At 34.8% G+C, this 18,781-nt stretch overlaps 1 protein-coding gene across 1 annotated transcript in view; it reads left to right on the top strand.

Annotated features, from left to right (window-relative positions):
* Positions 1-18,781, top strand: part of LOC142984784 (uncharacterized) — a 391,275-nt gene that overhangs the window by 85,310 nt on the left and 287,184 nt on the right. The window lies entirely within an intron of this gene.

Raw genomic sequence — 18,781 nt, forward strand, 5'->3', positions numbered from 1 at the left:
TTCACCACATAACACGAGTAATGTATGGGGATCATTCGTTTTAGAATAGTTAAGTAATTTACTATGTATTTGATATTAATTTTTGAGGCGCCCATAGCCAGTTGCGCTCAGCGGTCGGTAAACGATCTGTGGGTTAAGTAACCCTTGGCGCGATCATTTCATAGATGGGTGACCGCGCAGTGGTATTTGTACTGGGCGTCTCCGTGCTTCGGAGGATAAAAAGTCGGTCCCAGTTGTTGTCTATTAAGATAACAGTCGTTAAGCCACGTCAAAGGCCTTCCGGGCGGCTTGAACAACTTTGACACTAGGTTGACCACTAACCATACGATCAACAGACAGACGGGTTGAATAGTTGCAAAATTTATTGAACTGCACATTATTATTAAGTAATAGTGAACTATTAAAGATGATTCGATATTACATATTTAAATAGTTGCTTAGGTCAAGATGTACTCCTTTTATATAAATTAAACTAGTAGCTAAATTATATGTTGAAAGTTTAGATATAATTATTTGATTAGTTCATACGAAACTTCTATATAATTACATACATCCAAACACACACACACACACACATGTATGTACATGCATACATACATACATAAAATCACGCCTTTTTCAATATTTATATAAATTTAACCCATTAATGTCCCACTACTGGGCAAGGGTCTCCTCCCGTAATGAGGGAGGGGTGAGGCCTTGAGTCCTCCACGCTGGCCAAGTGCGGGTTGGGGACTTAATATTTGCAATATATCATTATGAAGATGCTGATAGAAATTTATTTATTTACAGCACTACGCTAGTTTAGCCTGAAGGCGTAAACAAAGGTGTATGTTATATATCCACGTTTAGTCCCATGTGAGGGGGTGAGTCTATTGCCATATACCGGGCACGTTACCATACTCCGAGCTACTATTGAGAATAATGTATTACAAATTAGAAAATAGTAATAGAACTTGGCCCAACCCGTCAATCGAACCCAGGACCTCATAATCAACAGTCGTTAAAACTACCTATACTGCAGTACAAACCACAGAACCAGTAAAAAAAATATTTGACTTAAATATTATCAAACCAAAACAGCCTAATTTTCCAAGATAGCCCATCGTTTCCATAACCTTGAGATCATTGCTTAACTTCAATCGATTCACGCGACTAAGTGTACCGATTGCGTTATAATTAATTGCGAGCAAACCCATATGTTTTCATAGTGACTATTTGCACGATAACTCAATTATATTTTGCGAAATATTTATGCAAATTTCAAAGAAATCTAGATCTTTTAATAATTGATAATTATTATTTTTATTGAAATTTGGCTATTTATTGACCACTAGTTATCTCGCGAGCAATTTGGCTTGATTTCATCCTAGGTCTTAGAATATTTCCATGATTTTTACTAAAATCCTGGTTTAGATGAAAAGGCCTAATAGATGAACAGAATTTTGCATTTAAATTTTAAGTGTAGACTAACTTCTTGCAGGTAGTCAGTCAAAAGATTTTTCATAGTCAAAAGTAGTATTTTTTCCATTTATCTAAGTAAAAACGACTGGGGTAATATAAAAATTAATATATTTCCTTAGTTTTTGATTTTCGTGATTGTAAATTATTTACATATATTGTGTGTAAAGAGGCAATAATACTACTATTACGTATGTATGTGTCAAAATTTATAAGAAAACTAGCGGACCCGACAGACGTTGTCCTGTCTAATAAATTAAAAAAACATTGTCTAGCGGACAAAATTGTGAATCTAAACCATTCTCAGATCCCCTTGAACACACACAAAAAAATTCATCAAAATCGGTCCAGTCGTTTAAGAGCAGTTCAGTGACATACACACTTACAGGAGAATTATATATATAAAGATATTATAATATATAAATATTATTATGTTATAGAATTTACCCCCCGGTTTCTGAGGTACAATTAGTAGTAGTTTATTCAATAGCGTTTAAGCTAATATAAAAAAACATGCTATTGAATAGATAAACTACCTCTAAATGGGCCTCAGAAACCGGGCGTAAATTTTATAATATAATAATATTTATAATTTTTTTTTTATAAAACAACTAGCAAACATACTTAAATCTACTCAAATAAAATCTTTCTTTCATATAAGAACTATTCACGAGCTAGCTTAGAATCATATAGCACTTTACATTCCAAAAACTAAAATCAAACCTGTACCAAGTCAATGACAACCAGTAAAATATCATTTGACAATACGCAATAAAAAAATTCTTTCGCCAAACAACAAAGTTACAAACAGGTTTAAACCCACGACCTCTTGACCGTCAGCCGGCACTTGTAACCATTGTTCTATTGGGCAATACATTGACAATCTATAGTTTAATAGATATCTATACTTATAGTATAAAGCTGGGGAGTTTGTTTGTTTGAGCAGGCGTATCTCAGAAACTGCTATTTCGAATTGTGGAAAACCTTTTGTTTTAAATAGTCCAGTTACTTTGAAAGGCTTAAGGCTATATAACATTACACTATGACTATAAGTTAAAAATACCCAGAGTGATTCCCTAGAAACGTTAACTTTATCTCAGTATAATACCAGCAAAGGCGAGGCGGACTGCTAGTATTAGTTTTATTCAATGGTCTGAAGATGTAATGCGTATTTATGACTAAACTGCGTAACCGATTTTGATGAAATTCAGCATGGAGATAGTTAAAAGCCTGTGGTCAAATATAGGAAGTTTTTGAAAAAAATACCTTTACCCTGAAACAAAATTTTATAAGCATGTAAAGCCGCGTATTTAACTAGTTAAGTGTTAAGTGCACAATGTTAGAATATTTCCTAATGAGACATAATAAGCAGTAATTGACACGGTTCAAGCCCACTTTTGGGCGTGGGGTCAGTAACAAAGGTATTATAAACATATTGACAAAAGCCACCATAGAATCACGCTGTGTTTGTATATATGTAGGTAAGCAGAAACCAAAGAACGACACTTGCTAGATCTTTACAAACTTATTTTGGTAGTATCGTATTCATATACCTGACATTTTTGAAGAACATCAGCCAAATGACACAATGGAAAATGGCAAACGGACTCGCTATATGAATCAGAAGAACACACTTTAAGTATTTTTATTTTGTACTTAGACTGCAATTATTTCTAAAATACCATCTGTGTCACATAAGGACAAAGCTAAACTGTACATAAAAAAAAATCGTGCCGTTATGTAAGTTGGTTACAGAAATATACCGATAGACATCAAAAATGTTGTCTCTTTAAAACTACCCTTTTGTCGCGGGGACTTTTACAAACATACAAACAGCGGATACAAAGTACAACCAGACCCGAAACAATTATTTGTGGATCGCACAAATAATTGTCCCGTGTGGGAAATCTCCCGACGCAATGGTAGCGGCGTGGTGACCTAAACCACTGCACTATGGAGGCAATCAAACAACCACTAACCGTAAGATGAAAAGAAGACTCTTGTCATCGTCTCTTGAGTTTGTTAGTTCATTCACATAGCTTAATTGTGCGTACTATACTCGACAGCACAAAGTTTTGGGCTTTCCAGCTAGAACAACTGACCATTTGAAACAAGTTGAATAACAATTTGTTTAGTTGTTTAAAAAAAGACGACTCCCGCACTTAGAATTGCTCTTGTGTCGCGGGGACTTTTAAAAACATACAAACAACGGACACAAAGTACAACCAGAGTCGACACAATTATTTGTGGATCGCACCAATAAATTATCGTTTAGACTCGAAGCTAAATTGTGGGTATTATACTCGATAGTACAAAGAATTTGCGCTTATAGGTCACAGGCTTAGCAAGTTCAAACTTTGACACTACTGACCATTAGAAATAAGATTAATAACAGTAAACTTTCCCTTTCACGTTACAAAATAAAAAGTGTTACTTTTGAACCATATATTAGCCTAAATAGCTTTTGTTTTATTGACATTTACATTTGTCAAGGACAAATAGTAAATGGTAAAAGTTTGAAACTATATTACTAATGATTTCTAGCTTGTATGTTGTTGCACTTATTCTTTATTAACTGGACTCTACCATTTCATCTACGGGGTGATCGTTTTTGAGGCAACTTTAAAGGAGGAGGCTCTACCTTGTTTTTATTATGTATATATGTTATGTATTTTGTGGATGGTAGAAGCAGTGATAGCCGAGTGTTCAACGGTTTGAACCCGAGGCAACACACTAATGACTTTTCGAAGTTATATGTGTATTAGAAATAATTATCACTTGCTCTAACGGTGAAAAAAAACATTGTGATGCAACCTTGCATGCCTGAGAGTTCTTGAAGGTATGCAAAGTCCCCAACCCACACTTGGCCATCGAGGTGGACACAAGGCCTAACCCCTCTCCCTCGATTGGGAGGAGACCCTTGCCCTGCAGTGGGACAGTAATGGGTTTACACCCACGTTTCGCCATCAATAATGTTAATCCCATGTAATAGGTAGCGAGCACGTTATCAAAGTAAATTACACTTATTTCGACCTGAGAATTGAACCCGAGACCTCGTGGTCACCAGTCTGATACACAACCAACCGCGCCGTTATTTTAAAAGTAGTAAAGATTAATAACTTTCAACATGATATCACAATAGATATAGAAAGCAAACTAATTAGGTCGATGTCAATGCGAGTAGTAATTTATTGGTTCTAATATATAATATACTGAGAAGAGGTTACGTAAATATGGGAGAAATAAGCCCAAAGGCCAAAGGTATTGTCCTACGAACACGATGCGACGCTACGATCGCGGCAAACGTATATCAATGTACGATTGGTAAAACAATTAAGTAAAGAAGGGCTGAATTTGATTTTCTTGTAAATGGCGCAATATCTATAACTAGCTGACCCGCGCAACTTCGCTTGCGTCACATAAGAGAGAATGGGTCAAGATTTTCCCTGTGTTTGTTACTTTTTTTATTGCCACTCTGCTCCTATTGGTCGTAGCGTGATGATATATAGCCTATAGCCTTCCCCGATAAATGGACTATCTAACACTGACAGAATTTTTCAAATCGGACCAGTAGTTCCTGAGATTAGCGCGTTTGAAGAAACAAACTCTTCAGCTTTATAATATTAGTATAGATTTTATTATTTTGTTCTGGCATACCTACGAGTTGAAGGCATGCCAGAACAAAAGTTTAACTTTTAACACACTTGACCTTTTTTACTTTAACCAAATTTCTCAGCACCGCAAAGATGTTAATTATTTGCCTCATTTAGGAATTGAGTCAAAAATTTGTATGTATGTTTGTTAATCTTACTGCGAATAAACATTGTAATGCTCTGACTCATTAACAAATAATTTGTAAATCATGTAATATTTGACGTCATATTTCACCTTGTAGATAACCCTTTGTAACAATTAATATTAGATACATAAATAATATATTACATAGATAACACGGAACTGTATTTTTAGATTCTTTAAATGTGAGTTTTTGTTTATAATTACTCATTTATACTATCTATACTTATACGAATTATAAATATGATTACTGTCTGTACGTATGTTGCGTTTCTAACATTTAACTGATAGAGCCATTTAGTTGATACTTTACTTAACTTTACTTTATTCGATAACTGACAATCGTTGAAAGTTTTTTGTCAAAAATCAAGAATAACTTTGATCCCTAGTCCGGGAATCGAACTCGAGGCCTTTGAGCATCGTTTGCGTACACTTTGATTATATAGAATGTGACAAAAACTAGATGATTAACTTAAACCTTGCTTGTATTTATACATATTATATTCTTATGTTTGTTACTTTTACCCGCAAAAGTAACAGATTTTTAATGAAATGACACACAAATAGTTTATAACCTGAATATATAGGATACTTTTTAGCTCAGAAATACGGTTCACGCGGACAAAATCAGGGTATAAGCTAGTATTAACACATGAATGGCAAAAATTTTTATCTATCAAATATCAATCAATCATACTTACATCAGAAATGATACATCAATTTCAAATATGCGAACAAAAACTTAATGAAATCATTAATTACCTTATTTTTGTGGTTTTACTAGCTACTGGGCTTAATTACGTCATTTAAGATTAAGCTATTGTGTATCAGAACATTTGTCGGATGGGTCGGATAGGCTGTCGATCTTAAAACATCAGTTAAATCTCTTTATATTATACTAGCTGACTCGCACAACTTCGCTTGCGTCACATAAGAGAGAATGGGTCATAATTTTCCCCGTTTTTGTAACATTTTTTACCGGTACTCTACTCCTATTGCTATAGCCTTCCTCGATAAATGGGCTATCTAACACTGAAATATTTTTTTTCAAATCGAACCAGTAGTTCCTCAGATTAGCGCGTTCAAACAAACAAACTCTTTAGCTTTATAATATTAGTATAGATTCAAAGCAGTAAATACAAGAGCTAGTTTAAGTAAATATTACGTAAGGTATATGAACAATAGCGAGTAGGCGTAGTACATTGTTTAGTAACGCACTATATTTGCATGTTTGTATTGACATAATCGTGAGCATTTGGTTATATTTAGACGTATTTCGCATAGAAGTTTACCAGGTTTTGATCAGGAGTTCAATTTTGTCGATTTTTTCTTCAACATGAAGTAATTTTAAGTAGCTTTTGCCCAACATTCGTGTATTTTATACACCCCTGCTTATACCTTTGGGTAACACGCATGGTAGTTTAAACGTGATCATGAACAAAGAGATTACTTTATTTTAACCCATTAGCTGACCCGCGCAACTTCGCTTGCATCACATAAGAGAGAATGGATCAAAATTTTCCCCGTTTTTGTAACATTTTTAACCATTACTCTGCTCCTATTGGCCGTAGCGTGATGATATATAGCCTTCCTCGACAAATGGGCTATCTAATAATGAAAGAAATTTTCAAATTGGATCAGTTGTTCCTGAGATTCAAACAAACAAACAAACAAACAAACAAACAAACGAACAAACAATATTAATATAGATTAAGATTACTGTTCCACTGCAGGGCAAGGATCTCCTCCCAAACGAGGGGGAGGGGGGGGGGGTTAGGCCTTGAGTTGTTGGGGTTGGGGACGTTGCATGCCCTCAATAAATGTATTAAACAAATTTTAGGCATGCAAGGTTTCATCACGATGTTTTCTTTCACCGTTAGAGCAAATGATAATTATTTCTAATACACACATAACTTTGAAAAGTCATTGGTGTGTTGCCTCGGGTTCGAACCTGCGACCATTTGCGTGGGAGGTGCCAACTTAAACAACTCGGCTATCAATAACTACCATTTTGTACGAATACCAAATCGATGAAAAATGCTATAGGTTATCTAACATCACGCTACGACCTATTATAGCAAAGGCAAACATTTTCATCACTGCAAATAGTCACGCAGAAATCGAACCCCCAACACTACCACAACGAACACAACAAGGCGAGTATTACAACAATTGCGCCATAACTAAAACAATAACCAAAACACGCACAGACATCGAATCATGGACTTTAAGTGGGTTGACCATATTCGAACGAGTATTCGGGACAAGTGAAAGTGTAAAAAGTGGAAGTGTGTTCGTTTGTATCGTGCTATTCTCGGAAACTGCTGAGCTTATCATTTTGGAGGTTGTTCTCCGTCCTTGTTGTGTAATCTGTTGTTTGTTGATGGTTTTTTTTTATATTGCTTTTATAAGTGAAGGTAGTATGTATGGAATATATTTAGGTTTACCAGTTTGTTGTTAGTCCCATATAATAGGGGACGAGTCTATTGCCATTTACTGGGTAGGTTACCAAATTCCAGGCTATTTTGACAACTTAATTTAGGAAATACGTACACATAATTTTTTGACCATTTCGGAAAATCTTGTGTTGTAAGATGGAACGCCAAATATTATGCGTTATGAAGACATTATTTGTAATAATACTAGCGACCCGCCTCGACTTCGTCTAGATATATAGTACAATTTTATCCCGTTGATCCGACTCCTGAGGACAATTTGGGTCCTGTCAATCCTATACAAACCTTGTCGTAATAATTACAAATACATTATTAACACATTACACAAAGGAATTGTCCAATATGGTTTAGTTGTTTCAAAGTTATGCACGTACATACATTTCGAGATTCATTTTTATTTATATAGATATTTTATTCAATAGTATATTAAGATATAGTTCTATATCGTTTCCTCAATAGTATATTAAGATATCATTCTAATTATCGTTTCCGTCCAATGTTTGTTTTGGCGAATCAAAATCAACTTTAAATCTCTAAACAATAAACGTATAGTTACAATAGTATAAACATGAGTATACAAAATCAATTAGATAAAGGTCGAGCATTGTCTTGTTCCGTTTAACTAATATGACTTCATCTTTGTTGTAAAGGTTTGGATCTATTATAGCGTAACAGTGTTCTGTAATGTTCGCGCGAATGTTACAGAAATCTAATGTACCTATAACTTACTTGTGTAGGTGTTAGTGTAAGGTAAATAAAATACAACTATTACAATATTTACAATCAAATCATTTATTTCTTTAGACCAAATTCTGTCACATATATGTTTGTCAAAGTTACTATAAGTGAATTTACTGCAACGAGCTGCTTAAACAGTATTTTTCAATGTTAATTAGCTATTATAAATCGTTTGTACACGTTTTAAAGTTTATTCGTTATATTCTCTAGTCTCTGCTTATCCTAATGAGAAAAAGTGTGATTTTAATAAAGCCTATTTATCTATTTGAAGTAGAAGGCTTTCGGGCGGCTTGAATCACTTTAATATTAGCTACTGATCACACAATAGAGTGAAAGAATCGTTACGCCTTAGTTAGTGAATACCTTAAGATGATTTCATCTCAATACAATGTAGTATTTGAAACCAATTATTTGACTTTTGACTTCATCCATTATGTATGACTGTAGTTAATTCCGTGGCTTTGTTTGCATTTATTTTATACGTCTAATAAAGAGCGACTTCCTAGCACATTTTAACACTATAATAATATGTACAAGTTTATAAATACAGTCTTACTAATAAAGGTGGTGAAAGCTCTGATTAGTTATACTGTCTTTTGTCACTCTCAATTAATTTGAAACTGTGTAATGTATACGAGTTAAAAGACAAAATTCGGTTTTGTCTTTTATGAAAAATCGTTAGATGCAAAATTTAACACTTTTTTTATCCCCCGCTTTTAAGAATTGCTCTTGTGTCGCAGGGACTTTTACAAATATACAACAATGGACACAAAGTACAACCAGATTCGAAACAATCATTATTATTTGTGGATCGCACAAATACTTGTCTCCTGTGGGATTCGAACCCACGACCTTCTGACGCAATGGTAGTGGCGTGGCGACCTATACCACTGAGCCACGGTGGCAGTCAAATTCTGTCTTGCTAGTGTGGATGCAGCAGCATACGGACAGACAGAAGTAGATTCATATTACTACCAAATACCTACATATTTGTCGTATAATAATAATAGTATACACAAATATTTGAGTATTGATACATCAGTTGCAGCACAGAAGTCTGGTCTGACTGGAATCTATTGACTTATGACCTGAGTGGGCGGGACTACATAGCCGGAGGATAAGCTTATTAGAAACATATTAGAAACTAACCTTTACATACATAAATAGCCGTGCGTATCCATATCTGAGGTTAAGCTACGCTTGCCGAGGTTGTTCTGTGGATGAGTGGCCATCTTATACATATCGGGTTCCTCCGTGTTTCGGAAGGTACGTTAAATTGTGGGTCTCGGCTGTTATTTTCGAAGATCTTTGACAGTCTAAGTGTAGTCAGAAGCTTGAAAGTCTGACAACCAGTCTAATCGAAGGGTATCGTGTTATATCCCAGGTAACTGAGTTATGGAGATCCGATAGGCAGTCGCTCTATGTAAAATACTGGTACTCAGCTGCATCCGGTGAGACTGGAAGCTGACTCCAACATAGTTGGAAGAAGGCTAGGCTGATGCATGGTATGCTGGCTATGAAAGTTATGGAATGGGGAGTATTTTTTTGTATTGTGCAAACCCCTGCACAGTAAGTTGGTTTACTTCAAATCGTCACCGAATTTTGAGTAGGAGGATGTTATAAGCCTGTTCTCCATACAATAAACAAAGTCGCAAAATCTAGGTTATCTAAGGTTACAATTTGCTGAGGCTTCTGTCTACAAAACTACTTTAGATAGATATCTTTAAACCTAACTTAACTTAATGGGTAGGTAGAACTAGACTATGATGGTTTCAAAACTGGCTTTCAAAATGTGGTACCTATAATCTTTGACATTTTCATGTTGAAGGTCAGGATTTGAATCCAAGTTGAAAAGATTTTTGGGTTAAATTTTAAAAATGATGATTCTAGAAATGAAGTCTAAGATTCGATGCTCGAATTAGGAGAATGAAACTCGGTTTTTTTTTCGGTATGACCGGCCAGGTACGATCTTTATAATACACTAGCTGACCCGCGCAACTTTGCTTGCGTCACATAAGAAAGAATGAAAAAAATTTTCGCCGTTTTTGTAACATTTTTCGTTGCTACTCCGCTCCTAATAGCCGTAGCGTGATGTTATATAGCCTAAAGCCTTCCTCGATAAATGGTCTATCTAACACTGAAAGAATTTTTCAAATCGGACCAGTAGTTCCTGAGATTAGCGCGTTCAAACAAACAAACATACAAACAATCAAACAAACAAACAAACTCTTTAGCTTTATAATATTAGTATAGATATATAATTACAAACATCTTGTATGGATGTGAATGAGGCAATGGAAATTTGTAAGGATCGTACCAAATGACGTTTTGGTCTCTGCCTACCCCTATGGGAAAAACACGTGATATTATATGTGTATTATATCGAAAGACCCATCATGTAAATAAAAATGAATATTGTTCCTTAGTATATAGTAATTTTGCATATTTGATCGATTTTGAACAAAATCGGCTTAGCCGTTAATCCCCGGTTTCTGTGATACATTTAGCGGTAGTTTATCTAATCAATAGCTATTAAACTCATATGAAAAAAAACGCTATTGAATAGATAAACTACCGATAAATGTACACAGAAACCGGGCATTAGTCATACAAGTGTAAAAAACAAAATTTTCTTAAATCACGGTAAAGATTTTAACAAAATTAAATCAAATTTAAAAAATGCCACCTTCGATTCGAACCCGCGACCTCTCATCCGAAGGCTGACATCACACAGGTGTAATTAACACGTATTGTAGTTCTACCCACCTTCTATTGTTAACGTCGTGAAGTTACGCCCACTGACGGTTTAATATTGATCTTTGTACTAGTGAAAACGTGTGGTTTAGTCTACAATTATTAATAGGATTTAAAGAATTCGTAATATTACGTATAAAAGCGAACGTATGTTTGTAATGCTTTAAAGAAAAGACTGAACCGATTTAGATATTTTTTTGTAAGAAGAGAAGTAAAAAATATTTTACCCAAATTATAAGCAAGCGGAATTATTTCATCCATTTTCCGTACTAATATTTTTATGCACAAGTCTGTAGGATTCTGTCGGATTGGTATTATGTACATAGGATATATTATTGTTGGATATGTAGGATTTCATGGTTAAAACACTAAACCGATTTTGATGAACCTGTTTATAACGATAGTTAAAGATTTGGGATCAAGCACAGGTTACATTGTTTTCAAGCACCAACAGAAGCTGAAATGGAGGATTATATACTATGATAAGTTTCATCAAAAAACGTTAAGCAGTTTCGCCGCAAAAACGTAACAGACAGACAGACAATCACATTTATAATATTAATACGTAATGCGATCATAAATACAACTAACATTATTCTAATAGTCACATGAGTCACCTCAACTTAGAAACAGCCTCAAGGCTTTTAAGTGAAAACGAACTCAAAGGTTAAGGTGACATTAATGAGGCATAGAAATTGATGGGTCGATTTGTAATACACCATTAAGGTTAGTCATAGTTTAAAGGTTGCGAGTTGATTCCCGGAATGGGTAATTGCCAGGGTTTTTTTAGTTATTTATCTATAGTAACTAATTCGGTGGTTCAAGCAGTAGTGCGTATGACAAGGAATAACGAGGCACAGGTTTGATGTCTGAGTAGGGCAAAGTGCTATTAGTCTTTCTTATTATAGAGAGTAATCTATATAGCAAATTCCCCTAATTATTTAGAAGTATATAAGTATGTTTATCAGTTATTTGGTTACCATAGTACAAGCTCTGCTTAGTTTGGAATCGAATGACCGTGTGTGAGTTGTCCAATGATATTTATTCATAATAATAGGGCGTTTTTAGGTAATAATAAGAAATGAATTTAAGTAAAGTATAATAAAAAAATATACTTATGTAATTCCATATAATTTTCATAATAAACCCATTATTATTATAAAAACAGTCATTTATATGCTAAATAGTATAATTAATTTACTTAATAATTATAAAACTAACACCCTTTTTGTCCTTTCCGGTACATAGGATATAAGTTCAATGCTCGCAAGGTGAAAAATAACTACTTCAGTTAAAAACATAGTTAAGTCATGTCCCACTGCTGGGCAAGGGTCTTCCCCTGGAATAAGAGAGGGGTTAGACCTTTTGCCCAAAAAATATCTTAGCCTATTATTGTGCTACTGCTAGGCAAGGGTTCTTCTTGGAATTACAGAAGAGTTAGGCCTTGCGTCCTCCACGCTGACCAAGTGCGGGAAGAAGACTCCATTCCTGCAAAATAATTATCTACTGCTGGGCAAGGGTTTGTTCTTGGAATAAAAGAGGTGTTAGTCTATCATACTGACCAAGTGCGGTTGAGGACTAAACGTCTAAGCTGATTTTGTAAAAATTTATGAAATGATAGACCATGTCCTGGGGAAAATTTTCTTATACATTCATAGCGTCGAAAAGTTGCTAATGGTTTGAAACCCTCGACTTGTTTTTCCACAATTTAAATTGTGTTTTGTGTAATCTGAATACGCTGAAAAATGCACTATATGTTCATGACAAAACTGCTTGCTTAACTCGAGAACGAACCTACGACTTCTGCTCCGCATTCTCAACCACTGCCATTTAGACCATCCGGTTAAAATTCAACAGTTCCAAAAATAGATTTAATATTTAAAAACCAACAACGACAATTGAAAATACCAAATCATGGTGATTTGACGATAAGTTCACGGCACAGAATCGAACCTGAGACCTTGACATTATGACCAGATATGATCAGGCATGTCATCCGTATTTGAACTCTTCAAGTGTCAAAATATGAATAATGTTATAATCTACATTGAAGATAATAGTATGACTTTTAATATTATGTATTACATGACTAATATCATGATACTAATTCATAAATGCGAAGTCTATCATATCGGCGATGCCTTGCAAAAAGATCATTACTCGTAACCGGCAGTCCTGTATGACAACATGTATGTATGTGAATGAAGCAAGGAAAGTTTGTAAGGATCGTACCAAGTGGCATTCTTTGGTATCTGCCAACCCCTATGAGAACAAGGCATGATTTTATGTGTGTATATGTATTATTGTAGCAACCAATTAATTAAATATTAATTATTAAAATAATTAATTAATTATGTAAGTAAATGCGAAATTCTATTCTGTCTGTTACGCTTTCCTGCCTAAACTACTAAACGGATTTTGATAAAAAAAATATTGGAAAAATTTGAAGACCTGAGACATTTTTTTTGACATAACGGATGCAGTTGAATACTAACCCTTTTATTCATAAACACACTATAAACCTATTTTAGTTAAAAAACTACTACAACATGTTTTCTCTTTTTCATTTCGCTAAGGAGTGAAAGAAAACTCTTTATAAGCCTTTCATAACTTCATATATTTTTATGAATAAGAAGGCAATACTTTACATGGAGCGACTATTGACGCGATAGATTCCTTGTACCAATATATCATCATACTGACTACAACAGACTATGACCGTTTATTTGCGAATTAAACCAAATCTATGCGTCATTGCTAAACCATCCATACAAGACATAATTCCAAATCTTTTTTAGCTAGTTTTTGTGAAGCAAAAGATCACGTTTTTATGAAAAAAGGCATTGGGCGTTTAGAGTTCAGTCATCGTCTCCTTATAAAGACTTAATTAGTAGATATTTAAGTTCAATTTGTTCGAATCATAGAATATTTTGTATGAACTTTTTTGGATGAAAATGATATAATATTTGTTCCGTGTTTGTTTAAGGCTTTTGTTTGGAATTGAGAAGCCTTAAAATCAGTTTTAAGGCAGATTGAGGGTTAGTAAATAAACCTTAAAAAGCATTTGTTAATTATCAAAACTTGACCACATAGGGTGAAAGAAAAAGCTTTTTGAAGCATCCTATTTGTACTAAGTTATAAAATTGCTCAGAAATTTCTGAAAGCTACTCGAGTCTTTATTCATACTATGTTTTATTGAGATTAAAAAAATATATATAAATGATTATAAAAATTACATGGATGTGAATGAGGCAAGAGAAGTTTGTAAGGATCGTATCTAGTGTCGATTGGTCTCTACCCATACCTATAGAAAAAGGTGTGATATTATGTATGTATTTATGTATGTACGTATGTATGTATGGATGTAAAAAAACCCACAACACACACAATGACTCAAGAATCAAACCTTGTAAATATAGAAATACAAATAATCCTTATGACGAAACAGTGGCGCCAAATCTTTACATAACACATTTAATATATATATTTGACACATAACTAAAAAGTTTTTCAATATAGTTTTGACAAATTATCGTGGACTATAAACGGTATGTGATAATGAATGTAGGTGGTGCCCACTAGTGGCCGTGTGACCTACTAATGACCATGTTGTTAAAACGCTAAATTATTTTTGTAAATAGATGTTTTTTCGCATTTTTGTAATAATCTGTTTTTTAGGTTGTCTTTAGTATGATTCCCGAGTCGGGCAAAGTACAAAGTGGCTTCTAAAATTTGTATTAAAACATATTTCATAGTAAGCTCGTGGCTTAGTTAACGACATCCGCGCGGATCGATCTCTGAGGTCAAGCAAACCTTGCCGAGGTTGTTCTATGGATCGGAGTCGGCTTCCGGTCTCACTGGATGCAGCTGGATACCAGTGTTTTACATGGAGCGACTGCCTATCTGACCTCCACAACACTGTTACCTGTGTTATAACACGATACCCTTCCGTTAGACTGGTTGTCAGACTTTCAAGTTTCTGACTACTGTTAACGACTGTCAAAGATCTTCGAAAATGACAGCCGGTACCAACAATTTGACGTGCCTTCCGAAACACGGAGGAACTCGATATGTGTAAGATGTTCACCCATCCACAGAACAACCTCGGCAAGCCTGGGTTAACCTCAGAGATCGATCCGCGCGGCTGTCGTTAACTAAGCCACGAGCTCTACTTCTAAGAAATAAGCCACAATAACCAAATATCGGTCAAGAGGATAATATGCATTTCATTATAATAATATTTATGGATTAAACCTACATCCTATATGAATCAATGCACCTTGAAACAAATGATTCATTTCAAACAAAATCATCACAAGTTTCCTTTTTTTTAGCCTTGGGTAAGACTACCAAATATGTTTTAGTCTCGGTAATTAATATATTATTAAGAAGTCCGGTCTTGTGCTAAGATTTTAGGCAATATACCTATATCTTTTAGAATCTACCCTCGTCCTTCTCACTTCAATATATATTTACGGCCGCCACTTTTAAAATTATATGTTTATAATTTACTTTACATAATATATGTACATACATAACAAAGCGAACATATCACCAATTTATATAAAATTACATAGTTTTACAGAATATTCCAAAAGCAACTTGACTACTATTACAATTCAAATCTGACTTAAGCAGAAAACTATCAACCCTCAAAAAAAACATCACAACCAATTTACCCAAAAAAAGTTATGAGGATACAAAAAAATACTGATGAAAAAAAAAACCCTGTCCCCTTTTTTAGTCGGTTAAAAATAACTATCACTTGTTCTTACAGTGGATGAAAATATCGTGGTGAAACATTGCATGCCTGAGAGTTCTTTAAAACAGTTCTTGAAGGTATGCAAAGTCCCCAACCCGCAGTTGAATAGCGTGGTGGACTTAATGCCTAACCCCTCCCTCATTACGAGAGAAGACCCTTGCTTAGCAGTTAAGCTTAATTTAGCCAGCGTTGTAAATTATTGATCTATTCTTTCTCTCATTCCGAGAGGAGACTCATACCGAGCAGTGAGTCAGTAATAAGTTCAATTTATTACACAACTTGCGGGCTACTTCGCCTGGGTATATTACAAATTTTCGTTGATTTCATTCCCTCGGAAACTGATACCATCGATCCCATACAAACCTTGTCCCGACAGTTACAAACATAAAAAAAAGAATTATCGAATTTAGTTTAAAGTCCCCAACCCGCAACTGGCCAGCGTGGTGGACTCAAGGCCTAACCCCTCCCTCATTACGGGAGGAGACCCTTGCCCAGCAGTGAGACATTAATGTTTTTTTAAATATAGTTTATTGGTTTAAAAATTATGCGCGTATTTACATTTCGGTGATCTGGGGGCACGGAAGTGCCCCCGCAAGTCGAGCAAAAAAAAAGCGGCACGGCCGTAACATCCTTTTCTCGAAGCAATTCGGGCTATTTTTGACACCCCTATAATTTCGTTGTGGATAAAACTAGAAGCCTGGATTTTCAGCAACTAATCAGTCATTGTATAAACACGGTATATTTAAAATTTCAGTCAATTTGAACCAGTAGTTTAAGAATGACAACATGTTAAAATTTTGAATTTTGTCACTCACTGATTCACTGACTCACTGACTCACCGATCATCAAAAGTCTAAGGTACTTTTAGCAGACTTAGAAGCTTAAAATTTAGAATACCAATAGGGTTTAGTGTCTTAATCATGGGAAAAATTTAATATTTTCTAATTTCGGTCCAGTTCTCTAAATACACCAACTGCAACAATAACTTTGTAATCTCATATAAATGTATAAGATTACAAGGTTAAATTTGCAGTTAATAATGAATTATTATTACTGTAGAGAATAAAATAAATAGGTGTAATAGATACCTACTATATGAGGCATAACGGGAGAGGGTATAGGGTGGGTAAGGGTGTTTAGCCCATGAAACTGAACAACATTCCCATAGGAAAATATGTTGAATTATGAAAAAAATACGTCTTTCCATACAAACTGGACTTATGTTCGCTCTACAAAAAGAAGTGAGATGCCATCAAAAACATTCTGTAAAAACCTCAAGTCTCGCCGTAAAAAGTGGTGAGATCTATATAATACCAAGTCGATTAATCTATTTAGTCTCTACTTAAAGGACCTTCTGTCTTAAGTTATTACGTATGTTATTATCATGCCAATTTAAAAAAAAATACCTTTAAAACAAATAGATCGACTTGGTCATCGCAATAAAACACAAATTCGCCATTAACATTTCAGGAGCATTAACTTCTCGTCGTGCTGTGTAGTGTGATACATACTAATAATCAAATCATGCGATGGCCAGTTCGGTCTATTTGTTTAAGAGGTATTTTTTTTTTAATTGGCATGATAATAACATACGTAATAACTTAAGACAGAAGGTCCTTTAAGTAGAGACTAAATAGATTAATCGACTTGGTATTATATAGATCTCACCACTTTTTACGGCGAGACTTGAGGTTTTTACAGAATGTTTTTGATGGCATTCATTTTTATTTTAGGTAAAAACTACTTCTTTCACATGGTTTGATTCACTTCTGCCTACGTCACTGGGGTATTATCGTTAAATTAATTTCTCCCTTGAAACACTAATCTACATCCTTTTCTGAATAAATGTGAAGACTTACCTCATCTCAATACAAATCATATTTTCCTTCCTACCTTACTTTATCATGCAAAAGTTATAATATAATTATAAAGGCACTTATTTCTAGGTTAATTTCCTATGTAATGAAAAGTGCTATATTTTCAAAATAATCAGGGAGGCTTTTGTGAATTGTTATTAACCATTTGATAGTCACTATAATGTACATTTTTTAAGCAGAGCAACTCACACGTGGTCTTCTGATTCCAAACTAGGTAGAGCTTGTACTATGGTAATTAAATAACTGATAAACTTATATACTTCTAAATACACACTAATATAGATACATTAACAAGCAGGTTCAGAACAGATATTCGTGCTCATCACACAATTATTTATCCAAGGTGTGATTCAAACCCTCCACACGCGGCGCTACAGTTTTAACGGCGAGTTAACCACTGTAACCACTACGCCAAACGTGCTTAAAATTTTCACAATTTCTGCTTTAGTCACTGGGGTCTATCTATCTATCGTATGGTTAGTGGTCAACCTAGTGTCAAAGTTGTTCAAGCCGCCCGAGAGGCCTTTGGCTGGCTGAACATGGCTTATCGACTGTTATCTTATTTGAGAACAACCGGGACTGACTATTTACGTGCCTTCCGAAGCACGGAGACGTTCAGTTCAAATACCACCATGCGGTCACCCATCTATAGATTGACCGCACCAATGGTTGCTTTACTCACAAATTGTTTACCGACCGGTGAGTACAACTGGCTATGAGCGCCTCAGTCACTGGGGTAATATCGTTATATTAATTTCTCCCTTGAAACACTAATCTACATCCTCTTCTGAATCAATACACCTTGAACAATATGAATCATTTTAAACAAAACGATTTGTTTTCCTTTACACCTTGTGTGCGTTGCCAAAAACCTTGGATCGCATCTTACGTGATACAAATCGTGTAGTCATCAATAGAGGATCAATTTCTATAATAAT

The sequence above is a fragment of the Anticarsia gemmatalis genome, chromosome 28 (assembly GCF_050436995.1).
Source record: "Anticarsia gemmatalis isolate Benzon Research Colony breed Stoneville strain chromosome 28, ilAntGemm2 primary, whole genome shotgun sequence".
Classification (NCBI taxonomy): domain Eukaryota; kingdom Metazoa; phylum Arthropoda; class Insecta; order Lepidoptera; family Erebidae; genus Anticarsia; species Anticarsia gemmatalis.